Source organism: Eublepharis macularius, chromosome 11 (genome assembly GCF_028583425.1).
Source record: "Eublepharis macularius isolate TG4126 chromosome 11, MPM_Emac_v1.0, whole genome shotgun sequence".
Classification (NCBI taxonomy): domain Eukaryota; kingdom Metazoa; phylum Chordata; class Lepidosauria; order Squamata; family Eublepharidae; genus Eublepharis; species Eublepharis macularius.
Window position 1 is genome coordinate 73,734,577 of NC_072800.1, and position 13,892 is coordinate 73,748,468.

The following is a 13,892-nucleotide window of genomic DNA, read 5'->3' on the forward strand; positions in this document are numbered from 1 at the left end:
TAGCTGAGAGAGAGTTGTTCTGTTCTGGGGAATTTCCAAGAAGAATCAGGATATAGACTTAGGAGTAGCATTTTGGAGACAGACAAGGAATGACATTTATCAGCAGTAGAAGAAAATCTTGGAGCAATATTTGATGGGTAGGATTATGCAAAATCCGTTTTTTGGGAACTTGCATATGGCAGTCCCTTTATTTGAATACGATGAAATCTGGAAACCAATTTTAGATGTTTTAAATGCCAAAGAAGTAATTCCCCCAATGCAACAAAGTTTAAATGCTTGTTTATTGTAATTCTTGGGTTTTTAACAATTTGCCAAGAGTGGTTTTGATAATGTCTTTTATGGCTTAGTTTTAATCCCTTTCTTGTTTGTACGGTGCGGTTTTATCATTTCTTGTGTTAAATTTGGAAAATTTTAAAAAAATGAATTAGTAACATGGAGCTACTAATCTTTTATACAGAGGAAAAAAAACAGATGCTAACTGAGCAAAGAAAGCTGTTGACTGCCAATCTTGAGGCACTCCTTCAAGCTATAGATGAAGCACCAAGTCTTGATTTACGTGGAAGTGAAATGACAGGCTCTGATTGTGAGTGTAGAAAAGTTTTAAGATTATGTAACATTATTTGCGCATGCATGCATGCATGCATGCATGCATGCATTCATATTCATATTCATATTCATATTCATATTCATATTCATATTCATATTCATATATAGCCCAGGTGAGCCATGGATAGCCCAGGTGAGCCTGATCAGATCTCAAAAGCTAAGCAAGGTTGGCCTTGGTTAGTAATTGGATGGGAGACCTCAAATAAAGACCAGGGTTGCAGAGGCAAGCGACAGCAAACCACCTCTGTTAGTCTCTTGCCATGAAAACCCCAGCAGGGATCGCCATAAGTCAGCTATGACTTGAGGGCACCCTCCACCAGGGAGTATGTTAGGTTAATTATTAGTGATGCTCTGATTCACACAATGATCTTTATATGTACATAATGATCGTTGTGTGAATCAGAGCATCACTAATAATAATCAGAGCATCACTAATAAACTAGGCATCACATGCAGATGCGTGTTACATGATCTCAGTACCCTTTTTAAAGAGGAAAAGCTGCTTCTGGAGTAGTGACCAAGAATGGCGAAATGGGGGAGTGGTTCAAACCCCTCTACTGCCATGAAGTCTCCAGGTGGCCTTGGGTAAGCCACTCCTCTCAGCTCCAGCTCCTCAGCTGTATTGCGGGGATAATAATAATACTGACTTCGTTCACTGTTCTGGTTGGGGCACTAACCTGTCTAGACAAGTGGTATATGTGCAATTATTATTATCTACTCAGTGCCTTTTCTGTCTGTAGGTTTCCAGATGCATAGTGGCCATCAAAGGCACATATGGAACCCTGCAAGGAAAACAGCTGATTTGGATTGGGCGAGGGTCTGTTGACGAAAAGGCTGAATGCTGTTTTGCCCTTTCCGCTAATATTTTTCCAATCACCTTTTTGGAAACAGCCTATCCTCTTCAAAATGGTTCATTGGATAATGTTGCATGTACTAAATGCTGTCTAATGTTAGACCAGCTGAAATGTTTAGGGGTTCCATGGATGCTGTCTAACAGCATCAAGTAACAGGTTTTTTCCTGATTGATTATTATTTATTTGCTATGGTTATAATTGTAAAGGAAACATTTACACATTGTTTTCTGTTGTTGACTATAACTATTTTTACATTTCTAGGGAGAAACATAAACTATCTGTTTGAGATTAAAAGACTAGAATCAAAACTGGATGAAATAGAACAAATAAGGGTTCTTTCAGATGTCCAGCTAGATGATATAAGTGAGTATGCTATAAGGCATTATATATAATGTAATTTATTGTCCAAATGTATGCCCATTAGTCAACCGAAAAATCTTTAGAAACTTTAATCCATTAAATGTATTAAAATCTATTTTTTTTAGAGAGAAAATTGTGTCAACTTAAAGAGAAAAGAGGATTGGATAGACAGGATATATTTTTTGAAGGACCACTGTCACTTACAAAAGAGGAATTGGCAACTGTTGGACTTGAGGGTAAATGCAAACAGCAGTGCATACCGCTTATAAAAGTTATTAGTTTTTCTTAGTGATAAAATGAATTCAGTTCCTGTCAAGTATTTTTGTTAATCAAATTCTGCTTCTTTTGGTATACCTCCTTTTTGTTCATTTTTCTTTCCTAGTTTACTGTAATTAAAAGCCAAACTACATGTTAATTGGCCACATGATCACCACAGGGATTTGCAGTCATATGGCAGCTGCAAGTTCCCCATGGGAAACTCAGAGCCAAGCTACAAGTGACACCTGACACAGGTTGGACACTTGTCAGCTTCCCTCAAGTTTTGATGGGAAATGTAGGCATCCTGGTCTTGCAGCTGTAATGGAGAGCCAAGCTGTAAAACCAGGATGCCTACATTTCCCATCAAAACTTGAGGGAAGCTGACAAGTGTCCAACCTGTGTAAGGTGTCACTTGTAGCTTGGCTCTCAATTTAAGAGTGCTTTAGGGGCCCAGTTCAGCAAAATGATGAAGTGACTTTGCCTGTTCACCACTTCTTGATGTTACATTTGGGGCACTGGATCTTCCAGATAGCTAAGCTGGAAGCCTTTGGGCTTTTGCCATAAAACTTACATCCCAGGTACAAGCCTTGGTTCAAACAACTGTACCTGCAAAGAAAAAGGCACAGTGACTCATGGTGGTTGCAAAGCAGCAGGTTTGTCTACTCTGGTTAACAAGCACAGAGATTTTTTCCAATCCGTCTCTTCTATTTATTAGAAGATGGTCCACTGAGCGTAGAAGCTCCCATTAGACCATGGAGAAGGTCTCCCACCTTAAGGGAGGAGACAGATATTTGATTGTTTGTGTGTGTAAAGAAAGTTTGAATGGGAACACAGAAAGAAGCAAGCACTCAGACATTACTATGAGTTGGTTGAAGTACCTGGGAGTGGGCAGTACAGGATTTCCCCCTCTACTGTCTTTGACTTCACCTGTGTTATACATGTATATTTATAAATAAAGTATTACTAAAATACCGTAAGTATCAGTGCTGTCTACTCCAAACGGAACCAAGCCAGGCAATTTTGCTCCTAGAACTTCTTGCTGTTTGGAGAAGTAGAGAGTGCATAAGGTTCTGAAGCATATCCTAACTATATGAAATTCCAGGCATTCATGGTGCTTTTTAAATCAGATCAGATTGTTGTTTCCCTCTTTCATTGTGAAAACACTGAAAAGATAATGCATCATACTGGAATTATTGAGTGCTTGCGAAGTTCCCAAGACTTATGATTTTAATACATGTAGTCAAATAACAGTGTAGTTACCACATTTTAACTGAGATTGCACTTCCTTTTTATTTTAATAGGAAGTTGGTGATAGTTTGGGCGTGTGTGTCTGTGTGTGTGTGTGAGTGAGTGAGTGAGTGAGTGAGTGAATGAGTAGGAACATGAGAACAAACTCTTTAAGAGCAGTGTACTGGTTTGTAACAGTTTCATCCTTAATTGCATCATTAATTATTTATTTAACACAAATTTTGCAGTTTTGACCCCATACCTATTTAGTGATGGTTGTGGAAGATAGGTCTAACATTACTAGTTGTCTTAGCGTATTTGATAATTTTTCTTCACTTCTATCTATCTTAATTCCTACACTGTTCCCCCACAAATAGGGAAGATCCACTGCATGGGTAGGGTACTCAAAGAAATTATGATCTAGGAATTCCTTGGAAGCGATCAGCTTCCGTCTCTTGGCCTATCCCCTTGCGCTGATGCTTTCTCACCTGAAGAATCCACCCCACATCCATCACAACTGTTTATCAGTTAATAGTTACCTCACAAGAAGTCACTTTCAGAGCAATCCTAAGCAGAGTTACTCCAGAGTTACTCCATTGAAATCAATGGGTTTAGACCAGAGCAACTCTTTTTAGGATCGCGCTATCTCTCCTCAAACCTATCATTCTTGTGCTCTCTCATCAATTTGTATTCTTCTAACCTCAGAGAATTGTTTTCAGATGGTGACTTGCCACAATGTATATCACTGGTAAAGTCATACTTCCTTGTTATACAGGATGAATCTGTGACGGTGCCTTATGTTCCTAGAAGGAGTATTGCTGTGGAGACTCGTCTGGCAAATGTTAACATTTCAATAATTCTTTACTTTTGTTTTTGAAGACAAAGCCAAAGGAAAACATCCTGGGAGAAGGAGAGGTTTGTCCTCGTCTCCATATCTACAAAAAAGTATCAAAGATCTGGAACAAAAAAGCATGATTCATCCCGGAGCTGGCAGTGGTAAGTACAGTGTTTTCTCTGCTTGTATGTTTTGTATTTCTTTGAAAAATTTTTCCAATAGTTCTACACAAGTGGATAATTATTTCTGCACAAAAAAGCTTACATGATTTTCCCAGTAAAATCTGTTAGTGTATGAAGCTCTAGTAATTAATTTATTGTACAATTGGGGGGCTGGCAAGGGCTTGTGGAGCAGGAGGGGAGAATCTTACTTCTCCATTCTCTTTCTTCCTCTTGCCTTTTCTCTGCAGCCTGGCTCCTTCCTTCTCTCCTAACTACCTATCTACATTTCTCTGTTTCTTCCCCTAGCAGCCTCTGTCCCCGTACACCTTTATCTATACCCCCTCATCTTCAACTTTCCTTTTTTTATGTTTTTCTCTGCCGTCCTCCTATCTTTTACTTTTTAAAGTTTGTCTCTCTACACCCTTCCCCACACTGATATTAAGTGGGATCTCAGTGGCTTTTCTTAAAGAAGCAGATACTGCTTCTATCATTATGATTTGGTTTTTTTAAAAAAACCTAATGTATTTTTTCCACATTTGATATTTTTCTTTTAAAAACAAACCAGGGATTTCTCAGGGGAAAAAATCCCTCCTCTCTTTCCCTGGCACTACTTTGTGGATTTCTTGATCCATGGTCTTTGGCCTGGTTCATCATTTGATTGATTGATCGATTGACTTAGTTGGTTATAGCTCGTCTTTCTTACTGAGGCTCAAGGTGGGTTACGCAGTGTAAGCCCTTTTCTATCTCCAGGCAGCTCCAAGAAGCTGTCTCCCATTGCAGTTATACCCTCATAACACCCCTGTGAAATAGATTAGCCTGAGAGACATTGTCTTGCCCAAGTCCACCCGGTAAACTAGGACTGCTTTACACACAGAATTTGTCATACATAGGAGTACACTGTTACAAGAAAAGAATGATATAAGTCATTGTGCTCTGTTATGTGAGAAGATCATTCAAAGGTTTATTTTGCAGCTCATGGAAATGATGCAATTGGCAGTGACCCTGTTTGTTGTCATAACTGGGGTCTGGAATATCAGGCTTTGGCAGGCAGACATAATTGGGGGAAATGTTGGAGCAAATATATATGCTCTAAATCCCATTTATCTCATGATGTGGCAGTGATCATGGGAAAGAAAACTTGCCCACTACCATTATGTTGGTTGAATCACATCCAGTTCAGGCTGTTTTGGCAGCTGATGACTCCAGAAAGATAGATATCTGGGTTTCAGCTGTTTTTAACTTGTACTTTTCTTTGCTGATGAAAATTTCGCAGATGCTGGATGCTGATTCATGAGTAGAGATGGGCATGGACAGAAAAAACACACACACAAACATGATGTTCGTTGTTCATTGCCATCCACGAACAGGGACTCACGAACAACCACAAACATGGCCCTGTTCATGAACATGTTCGTGGTTGGCTGTTCGTGGGGGCCAGCAGGCTCTCCTCCAGCCATCATCCAAGTCAAGATCCCTACTGCACCACTGCCAGAAATCTGACCTGAGCAGGCACCAGGAAAGGTACCAATAATAATGCTTGACCCCAGAGCCTGGCAGCAGCCCTGGAACTTGAAGAGGTAGATCCTTACCGTATCACTCCTAGAAACCTTACCTGAGCAGGCAGCAGGAAAGGTACCAATAATAAATAATAGCTTGGCCCAGAGCCTGGCAGCAGCCCTGGAACTTGAAGGGGTAGATCCCTATCCCACCACACACAAAGAAAATTCAAGCTCCAATGCACTCGCTCTCTCAAAATGCCAACAGCAACTCTCTCCCTCTCCACTGTCTGCAAACTAAGCCAGAGCTGGGAGCCCCCTCTGGTCTTTATTCCCTTGTTGTAACAAATTTGGAGCTCCACACTTGAAAGGAAGACCTGCCTATCAAGCTAAATTGGACTTAGATTGGGGTTTCCAGGGCAACTGCAGAAGTTCAGACAGAGTCCAGACAATTCCTGCCTAAGTTGCCAAGGGAAATTGATTGCTGTTGCCAGACTGTCTGGCTTGATGAACAGCAACAAATAGCAATGAACGAGGCTTGCAGTGACCACCTGTTCGTTTAGAATGGGGCCTCATGAACAGCTTATTCATGAACAGCAGTTTGGGCTGTTCGTGGCTTTTTTTTTGTTCATATTGCTGTTTGTGCCCATCTCAGTTCATGAGTAGGTCAGATTATAGTGATGTTAGGAGCACCATCTAGTCCTGGTTATATAAATAATTTCAGGTTGGTCTCCTTGAAGATGTTGGCAGAGTTGTGGGTGTTGTGAAGGCCATTTATCTGCAGTCTGGATCCTTTCCCTTCTTGATTATTAAAATAGTTTAAGTAGTTGGTGAGTATTTCTCTGTGGAGGGTCATGAATGCCTTCATAGTTGAGGCATTCACGAAAAAAAAGCAAGATAATAAGGGCATTATGAAAAAATCTTCATTAGACAAACAAGTCCTGTCCATCTGCAATTTGCCATTCTTGGGGAAAGCTGTTGGGTAGCAGAGTAATCCCAGGCTTTCCTGGATGACACACCTGCTACTTCAGGCCTTGTTTTGGGACATAGATTTGGGTCGCACTAGTGGTAGTGGGTGGTCTCAGTTTACAAATGGATAAGGGAAATGCGTCTTTGCTAGTTTTACTTGATTTATCTGCTACCTTTGACACAGACGATCGCTGTTGAGACCAGAGTGTGATTTGGAGTTTGAAGGTGGAGGTGATTTGAGTTTTTTCTAATGAACTATAGACATAATATGAAGTACCAGCTGAGTGAGGTCTGGCTTAGGAAGTACTGCAGGTTTGTTTCTTATGCCATTTAACATTTACATGAATCTCTTTAATGAGATGGTCCATTACTTTGGAGCTGGGTGTCATCAATATTCTGATGACACCTAGGTATACATCTCATTAAATAAACCTCCAGGGACCAGTAGAGGTTGTGCTCCCTGGGTTAGAAAGGGTGCTGCTTTCTTTGATAGTCTCTCTTAAGAGTACTGCTATTAGAGAAGGTACTCTAATAGCAGTACTCTATAGCAGAAGTACTGCTATTAGATAAAAAAGCATTTTTTTCAGCTGCATATAATTTGAAAGATTTCTTTTTACATGGAGACAGTTAATCTGGCCATGCTGATCCATGCTACAGTAACTTCGATCCCCCAATACTAAACTTCAATTGGTACAAATTGCAATGGCCTGTTTGTTATCAAGGGCTAGCTGCTGGAAGCATTTTACTACCTGTTTGGGACTGTCTGTCAGCTGCTTGTCTGTCTGGGTCCCGCTTAAGGTGTTATTACTTTCCTTTAAAGCCCTTCATAATCTGGAACCGATACAACTGGAGGACCACATCTCTTAGAATGAGCCCAGTGCTCTCAGTAGATGACCCTGTCGTGGAATAGCTTGCTGGAAGCAGTGAGGAAACCACCCAACTTACTTATTTATTGAAAATATTCATATCTTGCCTTATCTCTCTAGACTCAAAGCTGGCTGATCTGTTGTGTATTCTTTTTAGCTGTTTGATTTCAATTTCTTGATAATATGGATTGTTTTACTACTTTACCTGTCTTCAGTCCCAATTTTTGTGAAAAAGGCAGGTTTATAGGATTTTTTTTCCAAATAGATAAATAACAATTTTCCCACCTGGCAAAGCAGACATTTGCATGATCTTTGCACAACTAGTAAATCACTATGTGTGAGGACACCATAAGCCAGGGATTTGAAATTCCTTCCAGATTGACCTTTAATTGTACAACCAAGATGGTGACTGAAAATCAGTTGCTTTTAAATATTTGTTTTTATTGTTATTCATCTAGTATTGTTATTCATCTAATGGCATTTTGCTTATTCTTTTATAGGAATAATGAAATTCTTAGAAGTTTTCTGTTTTCAATTATTTCATATTCTTTCTCTTAGACAAAGAATTGAATAAGCCTGTAAGAGAAAGGAGTTCTTTGGAGCAGTGTCTTGTGTCAATTCCATTACAAGTATCAGAGGATGATATAACTGACAAACATGGACCTGACGGTATGTGCAACCCCAGGAATAAACTTTCCCATAGTCAGAAATGGCTGCTGTAGGGATGGAAGAATGGGAAGACCCATGACCATTAGCACTTTTCCCGGACAGGTTGCAGGATCCAAGCAAATGTTTTATCACAGTATCAAAGTAAGCATGATGGTGGTGGCAGATCACATATCTACTCCAATCACGTACAAAGACGGTATTAGGACTGCTGTTAATAGGAGCGCAGGCCCCCTCTTCCAATCTGCATCTTACCTTCCCATACAGTCTCTCTCTCCAGACACTTCTTCTCAGGACCCATTTAATTGTGATGCTGGCGAGGCAAAGAGCTTTCGTGTACAGCTTTGCTGCAAGTAGCTATGCTGCTTAGTTAGCACACCAACACAGTATCCGCATGGACTACTGATATTTAACCTAAGCATGTGTACATGCTTTGCAGAGTTTGTAGCACAATTTCATGGTGGACCTGTGCACATAGTTCCAGGTGGGTAGCCATGTTGGTCTGTAATAGAAGAACATGATTTGAGTCCAGTAGCACCTTAAAGACCAACTAGATTTCCAGAGTGTGAGTTTTTGAGAGTCAAAGCTCGCTTTGTCAGATATGTAGAGTGGAAAAGGGTAGGAGTCTTTATAGTCCAGGCAGAGGGTGGAAGGGGTATTGCAAATAGGAGCGCCTGACGTTTTTCTGCTTGAGAACAGCTACTCTTAGGTCAGCGATGGAATGTCCTGGCAGATTAATATATTCTTCCACTGGTTTTTCAATGTCGGATGAACAAGTGAATAATCCTGAGATGGTATAGCTGGTGTTGTTAGGTCCAGTGCTTGTATTGTTGGAGTGGACCAGGGCCTGCAGTAAGTCAAGATGCCAACTCTGCCTCATTTTCCAACATTATATATGTCATCAAGTGTTAGCAGTGCCCTTCAGCTCTCTATATTGAACAAACAGGTCAGTCCCTTCACAAAAGAATAAATGGATATAAATCTATCACAATTCACAACATTTTTCTCACACTACAGATGAAAATTTTATGCATTTCACTTCTTACCATCTATACCCATTCAGATAAAAATGATCTATCACCTTTGTTTTTCTGTCACTGATGCAGATTCATATTTAAAATGATGAATCTGTTACAGTGCTGTGTGTACCCACATGCACACACAGGCACAGAGAAATTACTGGTGGCATCTCATAAAGGCGTGATAATTTCCCACCATAAGGAATAATGCTGCATTTGAGATTTTTTATTGTACGAGATAACTAATTTCCTGGTTTTTGTAAGTTGATCCAGAGGAGTTAGCCATGTTAGTCTGTAGTAGCAAAATCAAAAAGAGTCCAGTAGCACCTTTAAGACTAACCAACTTTATTGTAGCATAAGCTTTCGAGAATCAGAGAACTGTGATTCTCGAAAGCTTATGCTACAATAAAGTTGGTTAGTCTTAAAGGTGCTACTGGACTCTTTTTGATTTTGTAAGTTGAGACTCTCTGCTGCTTTTACTCTCTAGAAAGTCTGGACAAGGATAATTTCTGTTTTGTTGCATGTCTTTGTGGTTTCATCTAATCTAAAAATAACCGAAACACTGGAAACAATTAGAGCTCCGTAATTTATGTAGTGCCATTACTTAAAATATTTCATCTTACAGATGAGCAACTAGCAAAACGAAGGGCATTGGCTGCAAAACTAGAAGCAAATATGAAAGATTTCCAAGCTTACTATGAAGCACAGCAAATGAAAAAAGGCAGAGATGGTGGTGAGTGCTAAATAAAAGCAGCAGACACACAAGAAACATTTTTTGTACAGATAACTGTGACTGACTGATACCAACTCCTAGATACTCTGATTGGAGGGATGGGCTATTTGGTCATGCCACATGCTGTGATGGTCCATGGTCTTCCCTTTTATTTACTCCTTTGCTGGCAGGGATCCTTGCCATTGGGGAATGCCCTTGCTAATCTGTTGGCAAGGTAATCTCCTGGCTGTTTTTTGATGCATAGATTGCTCTACTAGCAGCACAAGCTTCACCGTTGGTGCATATTGTCTGTCTTTTCTTTGAACCCATCATGCATGTGTCTGTTTTCATTATTCTGGCATGGATCTGCTATGTTTTCACTCACACCAACAACTTTGAAAGATTTGTTCACCTCCTTTTCCTGTGCTATAGCAGTAGTCTGTTTTTTTCTGAGTGGCAACTTCCGCTTCTTGAGTGACTACCATGTCTTGCATCTCTAAGTGAGTAACAGTCTCTACTGCAGCTATAGCAGGACTTGGATCCTGCTTCTTGTGCTATTGATTATGTTTGGGACTTCAAAACACTAAAATTTACTCTTCCTTATTGGATTTCCAAAGACATTCCAAGTAAAGGTGTAACCCCTTGTTAACTTTGTGTACCTCCATGGTGCTTTGTTTTTAGTGTGCAGCACTTCCACCTATGGAACAAGGACATTGTGGGTTCTAACCTATGCCTTCCCATTTATAGAATTTCACAGTATTAATGTGTCCAGAGCCCGGGCCAGTATTCCCTGCCAAGGATTGGCTTTCAGCCCTCATGTCTCACAACACCAGGGCTTTTTTTCAGTAGGAACGTGGTGGAACGGAGTTCCGGAACCTCTCGAAAATGGTCACATGGCTGGTGGCCCCGCCCCCTGATCTCCAGATAGAGGGGAGTTTAGATTGCCCTCTGTCTGGAGATCAGGGGGCAGGGCCACCAGCCATGTGACCATTTTCTCCGAGGGCAACCCACTGAGTTCCACCACCTCTTTTCCCAGAAAAAAAGCCCTGCACAACACTATCAGTTGTATTAGTCATTCAGGCTCCAATAGAGACCTGGCAGCATTCTCATACAACCCTTCCTTTGTGGGTTGGTAGAGGCATGGCTGTTCAATGTCCTTTACATAGCATGGCTGTCCCCACCAGAGCACTGTTTTTTCTTTGCTGCATTCCTTTGTGTACTTTGGCAGGGACAATTTTAGAGAGTTCCCTGCTTCTTTAGAAACAGCTCTGGGTGAATGACAACAAGACACTAAGCATCTGTTGGGAAGGTGGTCCTCCGTAGACTCTTACTTTGAGAACTTCACACCTGCCTCCTTCAGTAAGTGAGCTTGCTACTCTCCTAGTGTGGGACTGCACAAAAACCACAAAGATGAAAACAGGGTTGCATGTACCTGTAACTGCTGTTCATCAAGTGGTCTTCTGTGCAGGCACACACCCCTCCCTCCTGCCCCACTGTTAACTCTCTGGAAACTTAGTTTTTAGGGGGAGGTCTCTGGTGGCATGGAGGTAACTGACAGAATAGCATCCTTCCTCATGTGATGATTTTAGCAGGAAAATGCCAAAGGGAGGAGGGGCACCGTGACCAGAAAAATTAATTATTAAACAGTAGGAGTGTGAATAGTTGCCTTTGTATTTTCTGGTCACAATGGCTGTCACTGTTGTGAATGTATGCTGTTCTCTTACCAAGCATTTTAATTATCCACAACACAGTGAATCTATAAATAAGATGTTCAGTGGTATATTTGTCTGAAACTGCTCATGTCATGAGACATCTATATCAAATGCTTGTGAAATTTATGGCATAATAATCTTTCTTATCAGAGAAACTTGGATCTGAAGCATCATTACATCCATTGAAACCAACAATGTCAGGCCTGCAGTTACAAATAAGTAAAGTGCCAGGTAAGTACAGAAAATTATTTATTTTTATATCATTTGACACCTCCCCCCCCCCCATGCCTGTTATGCTTACTAGATCATGCTCCAAGTGGGAGAGGGAGATGGCATGATTGTATCGAGAAAAAGAGAGGTGCTGTTTATAATCACACATGTGCACCTTCAACACAGTAATTGAAGGCCTGTTCACAGTTGAGTATGAAGGAAATACTATACCACCAACAATACAATCCTAAGCACGGTTACCCCCTTCAAAGTACATTGACTTCAATAGATTTAGAAGGGGTCACTGCTTAGAATTATACTGCAAGTTTCTTGCTTCAGTTCATTAGTAATGTGTTTATAACGTCAACATTGGCCAGAATGCTTATTCATATTATTATGTATATTTTATGCTTGTTCATTTTGCTTTATATGGATTTGGTTATGATGAGTCATCTTGAGAACCTGTTCTCACTGTAAGGGAGGAATATAGATGTGAAAATAATAAATAATATGTCTTTTTTCTGTGCTGTTAATGATCAGATATTTATATGATTAGGTGACTGTTTGCAAGTAGCCTCACATATAAAATAATAGTAATATAGAGCATAAGGCTGTGAGCAGGGCTTAATTTTATTTTTATAGTGTACATCATCTGGCTTAATAATTAACTAGTGCATTTTTATCCCATGTTCCCACTAAGAGACCTAGTAGCATACATGGTTCGTTCTCTGTTTTACCCTATTACACTATTATACATCAATGAGACTAAAGTATCCTTGTCTATAGGGAAACTTGAACATTGCTATTAATGCAAGTTGGGTTTGCATACAAATGCCTTCAGTTCAGTTTTTGTTGATAATTGCCTGCCCTGTGCACCCATGATCATTTTGAGAGCAGTCAGCTCTGCCTAAGTCTTGATTTCCTTCACTGATTTCTTTTCAGGGAGGTGGGCAGCCCATTACTGACCTGTGAGGAGAGGAGTAAAGTGGGGAAAAGAAGCAGCAGTAGAAACCTTATACAAGTGGATAGGATTCATGAGGAAAATGGAAGAGAGGTTTGCAAGGAATGGCGTTGAAATGCTGGTGGCCAACCCTCAACGCTTTATCTTAATAGTGGGGGTTGGGGAATATGATGAAGGAGCTACCAGAAGTGGCCTCCTATACCAATTCTCATGCAGTCATGTGGGGGGCTTTAATTTAATTTTTCATCTTCATGGTTTCTGTGCAGTCCCCAATGGGACTGTGCATGTGCAGGCCAGCCGTGGAAAACAATTACCTAACAATTTTGCAGCAAGATCCAAAGATCTTAAGACTTACCTAGCTTTTAAAAAGTTGCTGCAACCTAATTGCAAGCAAGCAACAGCCCACAGGCAGTCTGTTTATTGCTTCAGCATTATCTTTAACCATACACTATAGAACTGGGGCTAGTTAGCGGGGAATTTGGTAGTTGAGGCCTTACGCCTTGGATAGAATGAATGAGGAAAAATAGAGGGAATCCACAGGGATCTGTAAAAGTTCACTGTCTCCTTGCCATATAATGGTTTTCCACATTGTAAACCCACTAGAATGCTGCCATGGAAGTTCTCAGCTCTGAGTCTGCAGGAGGGAACAGAGCACTTCAAAGAAGGGATTTTGCCCTTTTTTTTAGTACACATTTGTCAATCACACCAAGCACTGGAGCACAAGAGCAAGAGAGCAGTTTTATGTTCCTGTATTTTTGTGTAGTGGTTTGAGTGTTAGATTAAGATCTTGGAGACCCAGATTCAAATCCTCACTTTGCTATGAAAATTTGCTTGCTGGGTGACCTTGGGCCAGTAACTCTTTCTCAGCCTAACCTACCTCAAGGGGTAGTTGTCAGGATGAACTGGAGGAGAGGGGAAATATATAAGCCACTTTGGTCCCCATTGGGGAGAAAAGTGGGATATAAATGAAGTAAATAAAG

The 13,892-nt window shown here is 40.5% G+C and overlaps 1 long non-coding RNA gene across 1 annotated transcript; it reads left to right on the forward strand.

Moving 5' to 3' along the window:
- Nucleotides 1-1,997: 1,997 nt before the first annotated feature.
- LOC129337431 (uncharacterized) lies at nucleotides 1,998-8,274 on the forward strand. The gene is made up of 3 exons (XR_008597818.1): nucleotides 1,998-2,056; nucleotides 4,185-4,301; nucleotides 8,191-8,274. It is a non-coding gene; the product is annotated as an uncharacterized LOC129337431 (long non-coding RNA).
- The last annotated feature ends 5,618 nt before the right edge of the window (nucleotides 8,275-13,892 follow it).